At 46.4% G+C, this 16,486-nt stretch overlaps 1 pseudogene; it reads right to left on the reverse strand.

Moving 5' to 3' along the window:
* The window catches only part of LOC138645823 (zinc finger protein 850-like), a 94,432-nt pseudogene extending 81,729 nt beyond the window's left edge, over positions 1 to 12,703 (reverse strand).
* Between the last annotated feature and the right edge of the window lie 3,783 nt (positions 12,704 to 16,486).

The following is a 16,486-nucleotide window of genomic DNA, read 5'->3' on the forward strand; positions in this document are numbered from 1 at the left end:
TCCGATGTTGAACGAGAGGTACTATCTAAGGGTCTGTCTTTTTCTCCTATGAGTCCTCTGAATAAATTTATTTTGATCAAGGATGTATGCCTTTTTTGTCGGCAGCTTACGTTCAAATTACTTTACCATCAACCTTCTCTTATAGACTCTCTTCCGGATGATGAGAGACAGGTCTTCTGTGATCTCCTGGAACTGTTGGAGGATAATGAGGCATCTAACGGAAACGGCAGGTTTACCAGGAGATTGCCCTCCCAGGCCACCCCGTCCTTCTCCTTATTTCCTGCGGTCCAGATCTTTTTCGACAGAGTCTGTCATGACATTGATAAATTGAAATTGGACCGTCTCAAGCATAATAACTTTGGTAAGAAGGAAAATCTTGCTCTGCTTAATTTAAAAAGAAATACTGCTTTTGTCATCCGTGAAGCAGACAAGGGGGGTAATGTTGTGTTGTGGCCCCATGATCAATACCAGAGGGAAATCGCCCGCCAATTGAGCAATGCTCAATACTATTCCCAATTGCCCTCCGATCCCACTGTTTTCTTTAAAGGGCAAATTGATTCACTTATTGGAGTGGCAGTCCAAGAAAGTATCATTTTGAAAAAAGAGGCTGATTTCCTGACCACCCCCTCTCCCATCGTTCCTACCTTTTACGCACTGCCCAAGGTTCATAAATCTCTGGTAGAACCTCCTGGGAGACCAATTGTGTCCGGTATTGGCAGCATATTCGAACGGCCATGCATTTACGTGGATCACTTTTTACAGCCATTGGTCACCAATTTGAAATCTTTCACCAGGGACTCTACCCATCTCATGCAACTTGTGGAGGAGCTCGTGATACCAGATGGGACTTTCCTTGTTACTATGGACGTCGAGTCCCTGTATACAAGCATTGCACATCAATCAGGTATGCAGGCTGTTGGGTACTTCTTTAACAAAATGTCAGATCGACCTCGGGAGCTGGATAGTTTCATCTTGAAACTTCTGTTTTTCATTCTAGACAAAAATTATTTTGTGTTCGACAGAAAGTTCTATAGGCAGACCTCCGGCACTGCTATGGGTGCACGATGTGCACCCTCGTATGCCAATCTTTTTCTCGGGTGGTGGGAGGAGACTGTGGTCTATACACATCAGGCATTCAATCCAAACGTCTTGGTCTGGCAAAGATACATAGACGACATACTGATGTTGTGGACTGGCCCTCTGGAAAAGTGTAATGACTTTATTGTGGATCTTAATTGTAATGTTCATAATATCAGGCTTACATCTACCATTTCAGACCGGACAATCGAATTTCTGGACATCAGACTTTCCATCGAACGGTCGAGTATCATCTGCACTTTGTATCGGAAGCCGACATCTACAAACAGTCTCCTCCACTACTCTAGCTTTCACCCACAGCATCTTAAAAATGGCATACCAAAAGGTCAATTCCTTCGTTTGAAGAGAAATTGTAGTAAGGAGGTTGAATTTGTGCAGCAATCCAGGGATCTCTCGGAACGGTTCAAAAGTAGGGGCTATCCACAAAAGAGCATTTCGAAAGCATATCAGTATGCACGCCAACAAGACAGGAAAAGCTTATTTCAAAAGAAGGTACGTGACTCTTCGCGCCCACTTTCGTTGATCACGACTTATAATAATCAGTGGTCTGATATTCGGGATGTGTTGGAACGGAACTGGGGCATACTGATGAGTGATACTAGAACTATTCCATTCATCTCTCCTTCACCCTGTCTCGTGGCTAGGAGAGCTAAAAACTTGAAGGATAATTTGTGCCATAGTCACTATCAGAGGCCGGTGACTCGTCTTGGGGGAGGCAAGAGGACCTTTGGGTCATATCCATGTGGAAACTGCAATATTTGTCAGTTTATGATTGCACAGGACGGTTTTTCAGTTTCGACTTTGTCTTTTCAGATCCAGCCAAGGGAATTCTTTACATGTAGGTCTCGTAACCTTGTTTATGCCATATTCTGTGATTGCCCAAAAATTTATGTCGGACAGACGACGCAGGAAATAAGGAGAAGGATGCAACAACACCTTTCTAACATTTCTATGGCCCAGAGAGATCGGGATAAGAATAAGACATTAACATCAGTTGCTGCACATTTTTTGGATAAGCATCGTGGCAAGACCTCCAGTTTTAAAGTGATGGGTCTGGAATCCATCAGAATGAACATTAGGGGAGGTGACATTCATAACCATCTGCTTCGCTGCGAGACAAAGTGGATATATGAACTTCAAAGTCTCTCGCCTAAAGGCCTGAATGAAGAATTTTTGTTCACGGGACATTATAAACAACTGTAGATTTTCTCGTGTCTCTTTGTCCAGATATTGTCTTTTGATAAGACTCTGCTGTGCTTTTGGTATATTCCCTTACTCTGATTATCCCCTACTGGTGTTGTCTGTGTCTATTCCCTTGAATATATATTTGGGACCAGCCGTATTTCGGTTGGGTGGTTTGGGTTTGTATGTTTATTTATTGTTTTTTGATTTTTTGTTTTTTCTTTTTCTGTACAACATGTATAACCAGCCAAACTCCCGTTCGGTGGGATGGGTCGTTTTTCCTCCTATCCCCTGTTCGGACTACCGTCTATAGGCTAAGTGTAAGCAATACTGTAGAACTACTGGTTCGGAGAATCTACCATTAGGGCATTATGCCTCGTAGTAGTAGTGTTGTTACTTATCATTTTCTTTATATCCACAGACTTAGAATTGATTTTGAACCACCTTTGCAGTGCATTAGTGAAATGTGGTGTCAATATAACCCTTTTCTCCTTTTCCCCTTTTTTTTTTTTTTGATTTTTACTATTATATTACGGACCTGTACCGCCTAAATATCTGGTGCCTTCTATGGTCGTTGTATTGGCCTGTCTTTGTGTATAAGCTTTTGTTACCATTCTTACAGTTTGCTTATACCTTTTCTTACACAAATTGTGTGATTGGGGATTTTTATATTTCTCCTATGGTTTTGATTCCATATGTGTGGATATTTATTGTTAAATATATATCGTTCTATGAGTCTCTTAGCTTTTCATAATAAAGTTTATTGGTTTATTTATACATGCATTTTTGGTCCTCGGGGTCATAATCTCTGCTTCCATTTAGTGTCATCTCTCCTTGGTGTCTTTTTTGTATGAGCGGTGTTAGGTTCAGTACATGTGTATATCTGTGCTAATTGCGCGCCGTAATGGGGTAGTTATATATAATTTGTGCCATGGTTAAGCGGCTGTTCCAGCTTGATACCAATAGATTTTCTATATTGGTATATGCAGATGGCCATCTATTAACTCATTGGACAAGCCATTTCTATGACAACCTGGCTTGTGCCCTTGCTCATCTGCGCATGCGCTATAATGGTTAGTTTCTCCTCATCGGCACACTGTGTGTTTCTGCTTATTTATAATGCCTTTGCTATATTCAACATCCTACTTATGTAGTAGCGTAGGCTTTATATATATTTTGATGTTTGCATTTGGCGCGGATACAGCTTGCCTGGGCCATTCTGTTCAGTGTATTAGTGCAGGTGGGCGGAGCTCATTGTTTCTGCCTGTGATTGCCGGTGACGCATTACGCGCATGCGCCGTATGAGCTTTAGCCGCCATCTTTGTACACCCGGCCGCGGGTATAGACACCTTCTCCCCACTTCCGGTATTTTGTCACTTCCGGATCGCACGTTATGATCACACAGCTGTCGGAGTTTCTGCGGCATTAGGTATAGTATTTAAGCTCGTACTGGAGTCTAATAGCTCATACCATTTTTTACCCCTGATGAAGCCACGGCTGTGGCGACACGCGTCGGGTTCCTAACCCCCCTCGGACTCCTCTCTGGGTTTTGTGTACCTATTGTTTGGACATGTGTCATGGGACCTGGAGTGTAAATATATAGGCAGGCAGTGTTCATCATCTATCGTGGGCCTGCTGCCACGCTCATTATGGTCATGTATCCACCTCTGCTCCATATATTTGTGCTGCAGTTTGCAGCTGTATTTTTTTGCTACTGAGGTACTATTTATTATTTATTATTATTATATATAATTTTTTTTTTCTATTTTGTTCCATTTGTATTCTTTTTTAGTATCTCATTTGCATGGTTGGCTTTGGTGGCTACATGTACCTATTCCCACTGCGATCTTAATACTTCTGCACCTTTCGGTGTCAGATATAGTACATATCTATCTAGCAGTGGGTTTTGGTCTCATACACCATTTTCACCACGGTTATTGGTCTGTGGTGCTTATGTGTGTTTTCTGGTTGCTGGACATTATAGTCCTATCTCTGGGCATAATATTGTCTTGCCAATGTTAAGGTACTAGATAAGCTATTATACAAGTTTGGCTGGTTATACAGTGTCTACTTACTATTTTTTGTGGATTTTCTATGCTAGTGAATTATTAGGCATTTGGTGTGTCGGCCTGTTTATGCTTTGTGGATGGAACATTTTCTTTCCCCACACCAGCGTTACCAGTATTTGTTATCATGTCCTATAATTATGTGCTGCATTATTATCTAATTGCACGATGCTATATTTGTTAAGTGTACAAGACCCATTGTTCGGGGTCCTAGGGGTCTTTATTTCTTTCTGCCTCTCTCTTTTTGGGGTGGTCTTTAACACAAGTGTTTTTAATATTCATGTTTTTATGCATCTATTTTCTATGTGGTATATGTTGTTTAGACTTCAAGAATAAATAAATAAATAAATTAAATGTTTTTTTCGCATTTATAACCTTATATTAAGGGTGATCCCCAGTCTTTGGTATGTCTCTTGTTCTTTTTGTTTTTCATATTACTTCTTGGCATACTTCTGGGTAGATCCCCTTGTAGTATATTCAGTCTTGTTATTATTGATGGTGCCCTCCTTTGTTGTTTGATCTCATCGATCTCCTGGCACATAGCCTGCTGCACCTCGTCAAGAGATCCGATAAGGTGCTCGCTGTAGTGGGGCATGATTCCCGGTGTCCACCTCGTGGACCGCTAACTCAGTCCTTCCAGGTCGGTTGGAGAACATGGCCCGGTTCCAGCTTGGTACGCAACTGCAACCGCTGAGGTTCGGTTAGCGAGGCGCTTACCTCCATGTCCTCAATGGACCCACCGACCTTGGCTTGGGCCAGCATGTCCAGGAGGGGGTCTTCCTCCGTGTCTTCGGGCAGGCTGCAGACCGGTAGGACAAAAGGTTCACGTTCGTGATGAGCCTTCATCATGTTGACGTGAAAGGCGTTTCGCCTACCCCGAGCGTGGTCAAGCGTGACCACGTAGGTGACCGGGTTGAGCCGTTGGTGGACGACGTATGGGCCTTCCCAGGCTGCCTGAAGCTTATCCTTTGGTACAGGGACCAGCACCCACACCGTTTGACCCACGTGGTAGGTCCGCTCCCGGGCGTTCTGGTTGTACCAGTGCTTTTGATCAGCCTGAGCCTGTGTCATGTTGTCATGCACCAACTGCGTCAAGGTCTGCATCTTGTCACGGAAGCACATGACATACTCCACTATGGACACTTCAGAAGGGTATGGCTCCTCTCCCCAAGATTCCCTTACCAACCCAAGGGGTTCCCGGACTCGCCTGCCGTACAGGAGCTCGAAGGGGGAGAACCCAGTCGAGGCCTGCGGAACCTCTCGGTAAGCGAACAGCAGGTGTGGGAGGTACCGCTCCCAGTCACATCTTTGGGTCTCAACCAGCATGCGGAGCATCGGTTTGAAGGTACGATTGAAGCGTTCACACAAACCATTGGTCTGTGGGTGATACACACTCGATACCAGACGCTTCACCTGCATTCTCTTACAGAGAGCCTCCATTAGGCGAGACATGAATTGGGTCCTTTGAAGCATCTCCCTGGGAAATCCTACATGTGAAAAGTTAGCCAACAGTGCATCCGCCACCTTATCTTCCCTAGTTGAGGACAGAGCCACTGCCTCTGGGTACCGGGTAGCGTAGTCTACCACAGTAAGGATGTATTGCTTTTCAGAGCTGCTAGGGACGGCCAGCGGGCCCCACAATGTCCACCGCGATCCTCTGGAAAGGCTCCTCTATCACTGGCAACTGCAGGCCCTGCCTTCCCCACTCTTTGACAGGTGACACAGGAGCAGCAGTAGTTTGGCACATCTGTCCCCATCTTGCGCCAATAAAAGTGTTGAGACAGCTGGGCCCTAGTTTTGCTGATCCCCAAGTGTCTAGCGACCGGGATCTCATGGGCACTCCGCAACAACTCACTCCGGAATTGCTGCAGGACGACCAGCTGTCTTTCCATCAACCACTCCTTTTGCGATTTTCCGGGTACTGTCTCCCGCTACAACCTCCCTTGTTCCCAGAATACCCTCTCCTTATCAGTCACGGAGGTGGGCGTCTCAGCAAGTTGTCTCAAATTCTCTAGTCTCGCATCTGCGCGCAGAGCAGCCTGAAACTCCTGGCTAGGGGAAGAAAGAAGCAACGTCAGGGTCCCTTCCCCACGGGAACCCTCTGGGACCTGCTCTGGGTCCATCTCTGGTTCAGTCACAGCGGTGACTGAGGAGAGTCAGGAAAGCAGACCGTTATCTGCGTTCCGGGCACTCTGACTGCGGGTGACAGCAGCTACGTAGGCTGTCTCCCCGGGGATTTCCACAGACCCATCAGCCGATGCTGCTATGGGTACTACCTCCCCATCCACCCTCATCACCTCAGGAGCAGCGCTACTAATGGGCCAGTTACCTTCCTCGGTGGCACTGATCAATTGCATGGCATCACCTTCCTCCCGGTTCCCATGCACCTCCCCATTTCCTTGAGCACCAATGCTTGTTCCTGTTAGGGGTTCCTCAGCCATCCCACCCCGCGGAGTGACGTGGCTGACCACTCCTGCACCTGTGGACACATCAACCTTTGTGGAAAAATGGCTATCAGGTTCAGCAACATCCCTAGGGAAAATACGGTTAACACTAAGTCCCAGAAATTTCGAACTCCCCCCGGTTACAATGGTAGAAATGTTAAATGACCCCTCTCTGGGACTTCTAGTGATGCATCATTACTAGATAAAGCATGGTCAGGTAACACATGCGATTTCTCATTGCTATCATCAGCATTCGATCGGGGAGAGGAGCCAGGGACACACTATGCAACCATTCTCCCCAAATCAGTCCCCAATAAGACATCAGTGGGCAAGTTATCGGACAGCCCTACTTCCTTCACCCCGACCCCGGCACCCCAATCTATATGCACCCGGGACATTGGCAAGGGACAGCGGATGCCCCCAATCCCGGTGACAGTCAGGGTTTTCCCCACAATAATCTCTTCAGGGCCCGCCAGTTCGGGTCGGATGAGGGTTCGTTCAGCCCCGATGTCCTTGAGGCCTGTAGCAACATGGCCCCCTACGGTGACATGCTGCACATTGTCACACACCCTCCCAACTGTCCCACCCACCAAAAGAACGGCTGCATTAGGCCATGGGGCCTTGGCTGGGGGGGTTCCTCTGCTTCTCTGGACACAGGGCGCTGATGTGACCAGTTCGCTTGCAGGAAAAACACTGGCAAGGGTTGGTGGTAGGTCTGATGCTGTTGGCAACGGGAACAGGGCCTCTGGTGTGTTGGCTGGCAGAGGTACTGATGTTGGTTGCAGGTTTACCCCCTTTCCAGCTGGCGGTGACTGGCTTCCGCACTTTGGATTTACATCTGCGCTGCTTTCGTCACATCTTTGGGCTCTCTGTCCATCACGAACTATCCCACCTCAGCTGGGCAAAGATTTAAGAACTGGTCTTTGATCATCAGGTCCCGCAGCTGTGCAAAGGTGGTCACTGACAGTCCTTGGGTCCACTGGTCAAAGTGGGTCCCGAGTCCATGCGCCACATAGCTGTAACTGTCGTGTGGGCTACGTTGGAGGTTCCGAAACTTTCTATGGTAAACCTCAGGTGTAATCTGGTACTTGGTTATCAGGGCCTGCTTGATGGCCTCATAGTCACCATCTTGCTCTTGAGAGAGAGCAGCAAACACCTCCAGAGCTTTGCCACTTAGCCCTGTGGTCAGGTATCGGGCCCATTCTTCAATAGGCAGCTGTTACTGTCTGCAGGCTTTCTGAAAGGCCCGCAGAAAAGTGTCCCCGTCCCTTTCCATCACCGTTAAGTTCTCTGGCCGGGGTTTTGGGATCTGGGCACTGCTGGACTCACGGCTGGACTGGAATGACCCCTGCATTTGGAGTCGGGCTAACTGCAGCTGATGCTCCCGCACCGCTTGCCGCTCGGCTCTGTCAGCCTCCCGCTGGGCTCTCTCCGCCTCCCGCTGGGCCACTTTGAAATGCAGGACCAGCTGCAGACGTCTGTGTCATCTGGGGAGCATTGTTGCAGAGCCAGCTGCAGGCGGAGGTCCGCGCTCCCCTGGTTGCAAGCAGGGCCAGCATGTAGCGGTTGGACCTCGTCAGCAGTACCACCTGCGCTGGTGCTGGCTTCTGCGTCTCCTGGGCTCTGAGGGCCAACTTGATCGGCTTCGAATTGCACCAGTGCCGTGACCATTTGAGCCTTGGTTTTGCCCTGGGGGTCCAGGCCGTGGTACATGCATACTCCAGCAAGAGTGTCCTCCTTCTGCTGGGTGTACCAGGCTTCTCCTTTTGCAGCCATGGTTGCCAAATAAAAAATAAGATAGAAAAACAAAGAGAAGGGTAGGGGATAATTACGAGTACACACAATTGTCTCAGGACTAATAAACACTGAGTTTGTTCTCCAAACTATTGCTGCAGGGTCCTTGGAAGAATCGTGCTAGTTTTAGTGAGAGGAATGATTGCTCAAACCAGATCACTAATGCTCTATGATCCCACCGCTCTGCCACCAATATGTCACGGATCGGGGGTGACCTTTGGCCAGAACATGGCTATCACATGTGCAGGGGGGCTTATCTTTGTTATCCCTCCACTGCTACAATGTGATGAAAACACAACCAAGGCTATTGACCTATCAATTTACCGCATGAGCTTATTTTAGTTATCCCACTGCTGCAACAATATATCACAAATTGCAGGGATTTATGTATATCTTGCTTTTCAGTTTCGCTTCAGAACTTGCAGCTCTCCGGCGCCCCCCTAGCCCTCAGGTCAGTCAGTGAACTACACTTAGGATAATTAGTCGCCGGATGGGCCACTTCACTGTGGACTGGCTAGCAGGCACGCTGCAGTGAGGGAATTATAAATGCTCCAGCCGCAGCCAGACAATAGCTTATAAAACCCTGTTCCATCGCTGCCAGCTGTCCCCACCTAGCCCAGAAAGAAGAGGAAGGGGGGGGTCGGAGCCCGCAGCGTGTGTGGAAACAAGGGGGAATGAAAAACCGTCTGCGATTTTATACATTAACGTGACACCCCCTCTAACATCAATGACAGCTTGAAGTCTTTTGTGGTAGTTGTGGATGAGGGTCTTTATTTTCTCAGATGGTGAAGCTGCCCACTCTTCTTGGCAAAAAGCCTTCAGTTCCTGTAAATTGCTCATACAGGTATTGTACATATGACCAGGTTTTAAATACATCAGATAGGGATTACATACATTAGCTAGGACTGCTCTGATACGGGTATACCTTGACGTTTGGTAGAGCGGCTTAATATACATTTTTTGCAAAAAACGTATCAACCAAATACCCTGTTTTTTCCATCTTTTTACCAGCACTTGCTGTCCACTGTGATTTTTTTGCAACAGAGTGTTTTTGGTTTTACTGTGCTTTTTTGTGTTTTCAAGTCTCTTGGTGGTGTGAACATGTCTCTACGGGCTTGTTCACTGTGCGCGCAGCTCATGTGTTCTGGTTTTACAATACTGATAGGGAATGTAGATTGTGAGCCCCATCGGGGACAGCGATGATAATGTGTGCAAACTGTACAGCGCTGCGGAATATGTTAGCGCTATATAAAGATTATTATTAGCTCCGATTTATCAAACCAGCAATTTTTTCGCTGATCCTGATGAATAGGGGAATTGGAGCAAAACGCTCCTGATTCATTAACCCCTTCAAGACCTTGCCCTTTTTCGGTTTTACGTTTTCGTTCCCCTCCTTCCCAGAGCCATAACTTTTTTACTTTTCCGTCAATGTGAGGGCTTGTTTTTTGCGGGACGAGTTGTACTTTTGAACGACATCATTGGTTTTAGCATGTCGTGTACTAGAAAACGGGAAAAAAATTCCAAGTATGATGAAATTGCAAAAAAAGTGCAATCCCGCACTTGTTTTTTGATTGCCATTTTTGCTAGGTTCACTAAATGCTAAAACTGATCTGCCATTATGATTTTCCAGATCACTACGAGTTCATAGACACCAAACATGTCTAGGTCATGTTTTATCTAAGTGGTAAAAAAAAAATCCAAACTTTGCTTAAAAAAAAAAAAAAAGCGCAATTTTCAGATACCCATAGCGCCTCCATTTTTCGTGATCTGGGGTCAGGTGAGAGCTTATTTTTTGCATGCCGAGCTGACGTTTTTAATGATACCATTTTGGTACAGATACTTTTTTTGATCGCCCGTTATTACATTTTAATGCAATGTCATGGCGACCAAAAAAACGTAATTCTGGCGTTTCGAGTTTTTTTCTCGCTACGCCATTTAGCGATCAGGTTAATCCTTTTTTTTTATTGATCGGGCGATTCTGAACGCGGCGATAACAAATGTGTAGGTTTGATTTGTTTTTTTATTGTTTTATTTTGAATGGGGCAAAAAGGGGGGTGATTTAAACTTTTATATATTTTTTTTAATTTTTAAAACTTTTTTTTTTTCTTTTGCCATGCTTCAATAGTCTGCATGGGAGACTAGAAGCTGGCATAGCCTGATCGGCTCTGCTACATAGGAGCGATGCTCAGATTGCTTCTATGTAGAATTGTAGATCTGCTATAAGCGCCGACCACAGGGTAGCGCTCATAGCAATCCGGCATGAACCACCATAGAGGTCTCAAGGAGACCTCTGGTTGTTATGCCAACGCATCGCTGACCCCCGATCATGTGACAGAGGTTGGCGATGCGCGCATTTCAGGCCGCGGGGCTGGAAGCGGTAGATAAATGACGCTGTCAGTGTTTGACAGCGGCATGTAACTAGTTAATAGTGGCGGGTGAATCGTGATTTCACCTGCCACTATTGCGCGCACATGTCAGCTGTTCAAAACAACTGACTTGTCGCGGCTTTGAGGTGGGCTCAGTGCTGGAGCCCACATCAAAGCAGGGGATCCGACCTCTGCCGTACTAGTATGGTGGAGGTCGTGAAGGGGTTAAGGGGGTACTTCATAAATCAGGTGAGGTGCGTAGCGGTGTGCACCTCACTGCAAATATTACTCCAGTCCCTGCTTGAGTAAGACTTGTGGAGAAGCGACCGCTACAAGTCATGAATTTGATGAGTGGGGGGCAGCCGCTTCCCCACCCAATCCCACTGTTTCAGAGTCGGGTGACAATGGAATGAGGACGCCAAAAGTCACAATTTTATTTTTTTTTAACAATACTTTGACGAATCATCTCCTTTGCTTGAGAAGCCATTTCTGAGACCAGAGGTCCCAGCCTGATCCAGGTGATTGACAGGACTCATGTGCTACATAGGGAGAGACCTGTCAATCATCTGAAGCTGGGTGGAGTCAAACTAGATTTGTCAGAAACGCAGCAGCATTTTAGAGTAAAATATACCTGGATACAATCATGTAGCCATACTTATGCTGCTTGTGGTTCAGGCAGCATGAATCTAAGGACAGGTTCTCTTTAAAAGGGGTACTCCCATCTCCAAGACACTATCCCAATATATAGTAGGTGTAATAATAATATTAGCAAATACCTCCAATTAGAAATGTAGTATAGTTCTTCTGATTTGCTATGTTGCAGAGCATTGCAGTAGCTTTGGTATCCATGGTCATGACCACTAACAACGCACTACATGAGTGGTCGTAACCATGGATACCTACACTACTGCAATGCCTGCACATGAGCTATGCCCTGCGACATAGCTAATCAGAAGAACTGTACTATATGTCTAACTGGACGTATTAGCTAATATGACTCCATATTGGGGCAGGCTCTCGGAGCCGGGAATACCCCTATAATCAGGCTCTAGCCCCCCACATGGAGAATACATTACTAGCAGATGGCAGCAGTGTATGGGGCACAGAACAGACGGTGAAACAGCACAAATCCGCGCTAATATCCGCCCACAGCTGTGAGGAGAGGCCTCCAGATTAGATGGCGCTTATTACTGCAGCATTTCCTTCTTCACACTATGAGGAATACAGCGCCATCTAGTGGGAGCAGCGCGGTGTGGGGGGAGATCCGGCCAGGAGGCCCGGGCACCGGCCCCAGCACGTCCCCTGTACAGCCGGGCAGGATGGTGCTGCAGCCCCGGGGAGAGCTCCGGCCTCACGCCCGCCCGCTCAGCATTATCACATCATATGGCGACGAGAAACAGAAAATCCCCGTCACCCCCAGAAGGCGCCATCCATAAATCTCACCGTGGTGATCACCGCATAGCTACCGGCGCGACATTCCACACCGGCACCAGGCACGGATACGGACACTGGAACCTTCCGCCGTCTACCGCCCAGCACACATCCCAAAAGCCGTTGCGCGAGTGACGAGATCTTCTCTACATCCCTCATAAAACCTTCCAATCTAATCGCTCACAAAGCAATAATCACCCAGCTCGCTGATAATAATCGTCACCATCTCCGTTATTAGTACGTTAAACCTCTGCAGTAAAGCGATGTGCATTGAGGGACTATATTATGTAGCGGAGGGCTACTACATATATACCATCTCTATAGTTTGTCTAATGATGTCATCAGCCTGCGACGGCAGCGTGAGAATGACGTCCTGCAATCCCATTGGCTCTCGCTGATTCTGGTTACTGAGCGCTAATAAAGCTTGGTTGCAGAGTGATAAAGTTCTTTATATAATCAGTGATGATCGAGAATCAAAAATCATTAACCATTTAATTTCTTCTGACTTTATTAACCATATCGTGACCAGACACTTTTTTTTTCTATTTTTTAGATTTTTTTTTCCTGACATGCTTTAATAGCTCTAAAATATTTTTTTTCATTTCAGCATCCAAATAATTTTTGCCTCTTTATTTCATGACTCCTTGTTTGAACCTTATTTTAATCTATTTTTTTTTTTCATTTTTATATTCTTATCTTTTTAATCTATTTTTTTCTTCTAGCGAGGGAAAGTGTAAAAACAAAAAGAGGAAATATCTGGCTTGTTTTTCACACCTTATTTTCACGGTTTTATTGTTAGGCACCAAATGGGAGCCCTATCATATAGTCTGAATTGGGTTTCCCGTTAGGTTACAATTATTTTTATACTTTGAATAGTTTGAGGACGGGGGGGCTAGAAACAGGGATACAGATTGGCCTTTCTTTATTATTTTGTTAGCATTTTTTTCTTTATTTTTTCATTATTTATTTACTTGCTAATATTGCACCTTTAATTTCACAGCACTTTACAGACATTATTATTTTTCATTTATTTCATACATTGTACCCCATTAGGTCATAAAAGACCTTTGTGGGGTGGACAATTCAATATTTATACATTTCATGTAACTGGTGATTTCCCCTGTAACTGGTGCTGGCACATTAGGGTCGGTTACAGGGGTAATTCAGTCTGCAGCCTGCACTTGTAGAGATAATCTGGGATTAATAACACCACACAGCTCCGGGGTCCGGCGATCGTATGATCTCTGTGGTCCGGAGGAGGAAGCGCTGTTTCTGCTTCCTATACTTGTTTAGTGCTGTCTCTGCAGTGACGAGGAAGGCAGAGATGGTAATAAGTCATCTCTGCCTTCTCTATGGGGATTCTGGCTGTTACTGACAGCAGCTGTATGATTTCCCTGCAGCTGCTAACTCTGCAGTTTACTTTTAAAAAGTCCTTGCAGTTATATGCAGACCGCCCTGAGATTTTAAGAAGTTGGGTAATTTGCAAGTATTTAAAAATAATTCTTACTTGATGTCTCTTTTTGTAGATTTATCGATTCCTTCAAAACCAGAATTTTCATCTGAGCACTTCCCATGGATCTAACGGAGCATTTGTGAGGTGAGCTGTAAGTGCATAATATTTTCTACTCGTGAATACATAGAGAAAGGCGTCACAATGTTTCATGAGCTGTACACTTTTTTTCGTGAATCATCTTTTCTTGTAAAGTGGAATTGTCAATTTTGGCAACTTCTCAGAAATCGCACAAAAATAGGGGAGTCCTGTCCGACCTCGCTGAATGTTTTTCTGTATGTGATATTGGGTTGTCACATCATTAGAGCTCTGCTATCTGAGAACATCCAGGGTGCGTGGAGGGGCGATAACTGAAAATGAGGTGCGGCCGTGGGGAATACAGATCGATCAATGTTTCTAGAGCGACATCGCTAAAAGTACGTTGTAACCTATGGGCCTGATTGGGACAGAAGTCAGGAAAATACACACCAAACATAAGATAAAAGCAAGATGTGAACCCGTGCTGTGATTTTGGCAGATCAGTACCTATTCTCTGTAATTCTTGGGTATATTCACACTTTGCACTTTTTAAGGTCATGTGATACTTTTTTTACACACACATTTTCCAAATCCGCTAGGTTTCACCTGTCCTCAAGAGAGGCTATAGTTGTATGATTGCTGGGGGTCTCACTGCTGGGACGTCCACCATTCTCGAGAGTGAGGATCCAAAAGTCACCTGTGTAAATGTAATAGTAGCGATTATGTACCACTATTGTACCATTCACTGTCTGTAGAAGTGGTGGTCACGTATGCCAACTCCTGCCCCATTCACAGAGGGGGCTTCAGGTCTTTGCCGACTAGTGGGAGTCTCAGCAGCCGTACATGAAATGAGAGAACTTTTATGATGGCTTACAGTCGTATATTCCGTACCCTCTTGCCTAAAATGACTGTTGAGAAGTTTCCAGTCTGCCCGCAATGACTATCTCTGGGTCTTGCATAGAAATATTAGGCTAATAGTTCGCTCACAAAAAGTGCCAGATGCTCTACTTTTCAGGGTCTCTACAAGCCTTGTGTCAAACTTCTTGGCCTCCAGCCCACCATCTCTCCTGCAATGGACAAGCCAATCTAGCCTGTGGCCACCAATGCTACCGTGAGGAACGAGCTCACTTAGGCCGTCAGTTCACAAGCGCTCCTCCAATGAACAGGCCGAAAGTTGGCCATACCCATTAGAAGCTGACAAACGATCGTTCAGCTGACATCTTCCTCCCGTCTCCTAAATACACAACACTCAGCTCAGCCTTCCTGTGTTTCTATATGAGGGAACCGCTGCTGAAAATCATCTCCCCAGTAAACAAAAGCATCAGGAGAATAATTTTCAAACACCCGATCCTTATTTACCCCAACATCATCTGTTCATGTAGATTTTCAGTGGAAATCAACCATTTTTGGAACAGGATTCTTAGGATAATGTGTAACATAGTAACATAGTTAGTAAGGCCGAAAAAAGACATTTGTCCATCCAATTCAGCCTATATTCCATCATAATAAATCCACAGATCTACTGGGGTAACTCTCGCACCTTGGCTGGTTGGCGCGAGCATGGGAGGTGTGGCCACACTGGACCACTAACCTGACTACCCTGGGAGGGCGTAACTAAGCAGCTATCTTGAGCTGCCAGGTGCCACTCCAGGGTGCTGTTTGGCTGTGGCTACTGATCCCATCGGGGGACGGAACACAGGCAAGAAGGCAGTCACAGCTGAGACACTGGCAGGCAGATGGGTACGGCTGAGACACTGGCAGGCAGATGGGTACGGCTGAGACACTGGCAGGCAGACGGGCACATCTGAGACACTGGCAGGACAGGGCTGGTACTCTGGCAGGACAGGTAGGCACTGGAATTCAGGCAGGTATATGGAAACATTTAGAAAGCTCTTCAGATAGGAGGGTATATGGGAACAGGTAGGAACCTGACCCGCAAGTTACTGAATGGAGGAAGAGCAAAACCGCAAGAGCGGATGCAAAGCAGAAACACAGGAGGCAGAGCCAAGAGCTGAGAAGAAGGAGGCAGAGCCAAGAGCAGAGAAGGAGGCGGAGCAAAGAGCTGAACCGCTGGAGGCAGAGCCAAGAGCTGAACCGCTGGAGGCAGAGCGAAGAGCTGAACCGCTGGAGGCAGAGCCAAGAGCTGAATAGCCGAAAGCAGAGCCAAGAGCAGAACCACCGGAGGCGGCGGAGAGAGCAGGAAGGCACAGAGCCACAGGTGGCGGCGAGCAGAGCAGCGAGGTGCAGAGCCACAAGTTGCGGCGAGCGGAGCGGTAAGGCGCAGAGCCACAGCTGGTGGCGAGCAGAGCAGAGAAGCGCACAGCCACAGGTTGTGGCGAGCAGAGCAGAGAGGCCCAGAGCCACAAGTTGAGCATAGCAGAACACAGAGGTACGTACAGCAGAGTGGGAAAGGTAAACAAGCAAGGAACAACAGGAACGGACATAGACCAGAGTACTGACAGGGACAGACACGGATACATGAACTCGACATGGATATAGGCCTGGGTATTGAAGCCCCCAGAAAGCAGAGACAGGACCTGGCAGCTCAGTAGCAAGATACTGAGAGAAATCATTTTG

Source organism: Ranitomeya imitator, chromosome 7 (genome assembly GCF_032444005.1).
Source record: "Ranitomeya imitator isolate aRanImi1 chromosome 7, aRanImi1.pri, whole genome shotgun sequence".
Classification (NCBI taxonomy): Eukaryota; Metazoa; Chordata; class Amphibia; order Anura; family Dendrobatidae; genus Ranitomeya; species Ranitomeya imitator.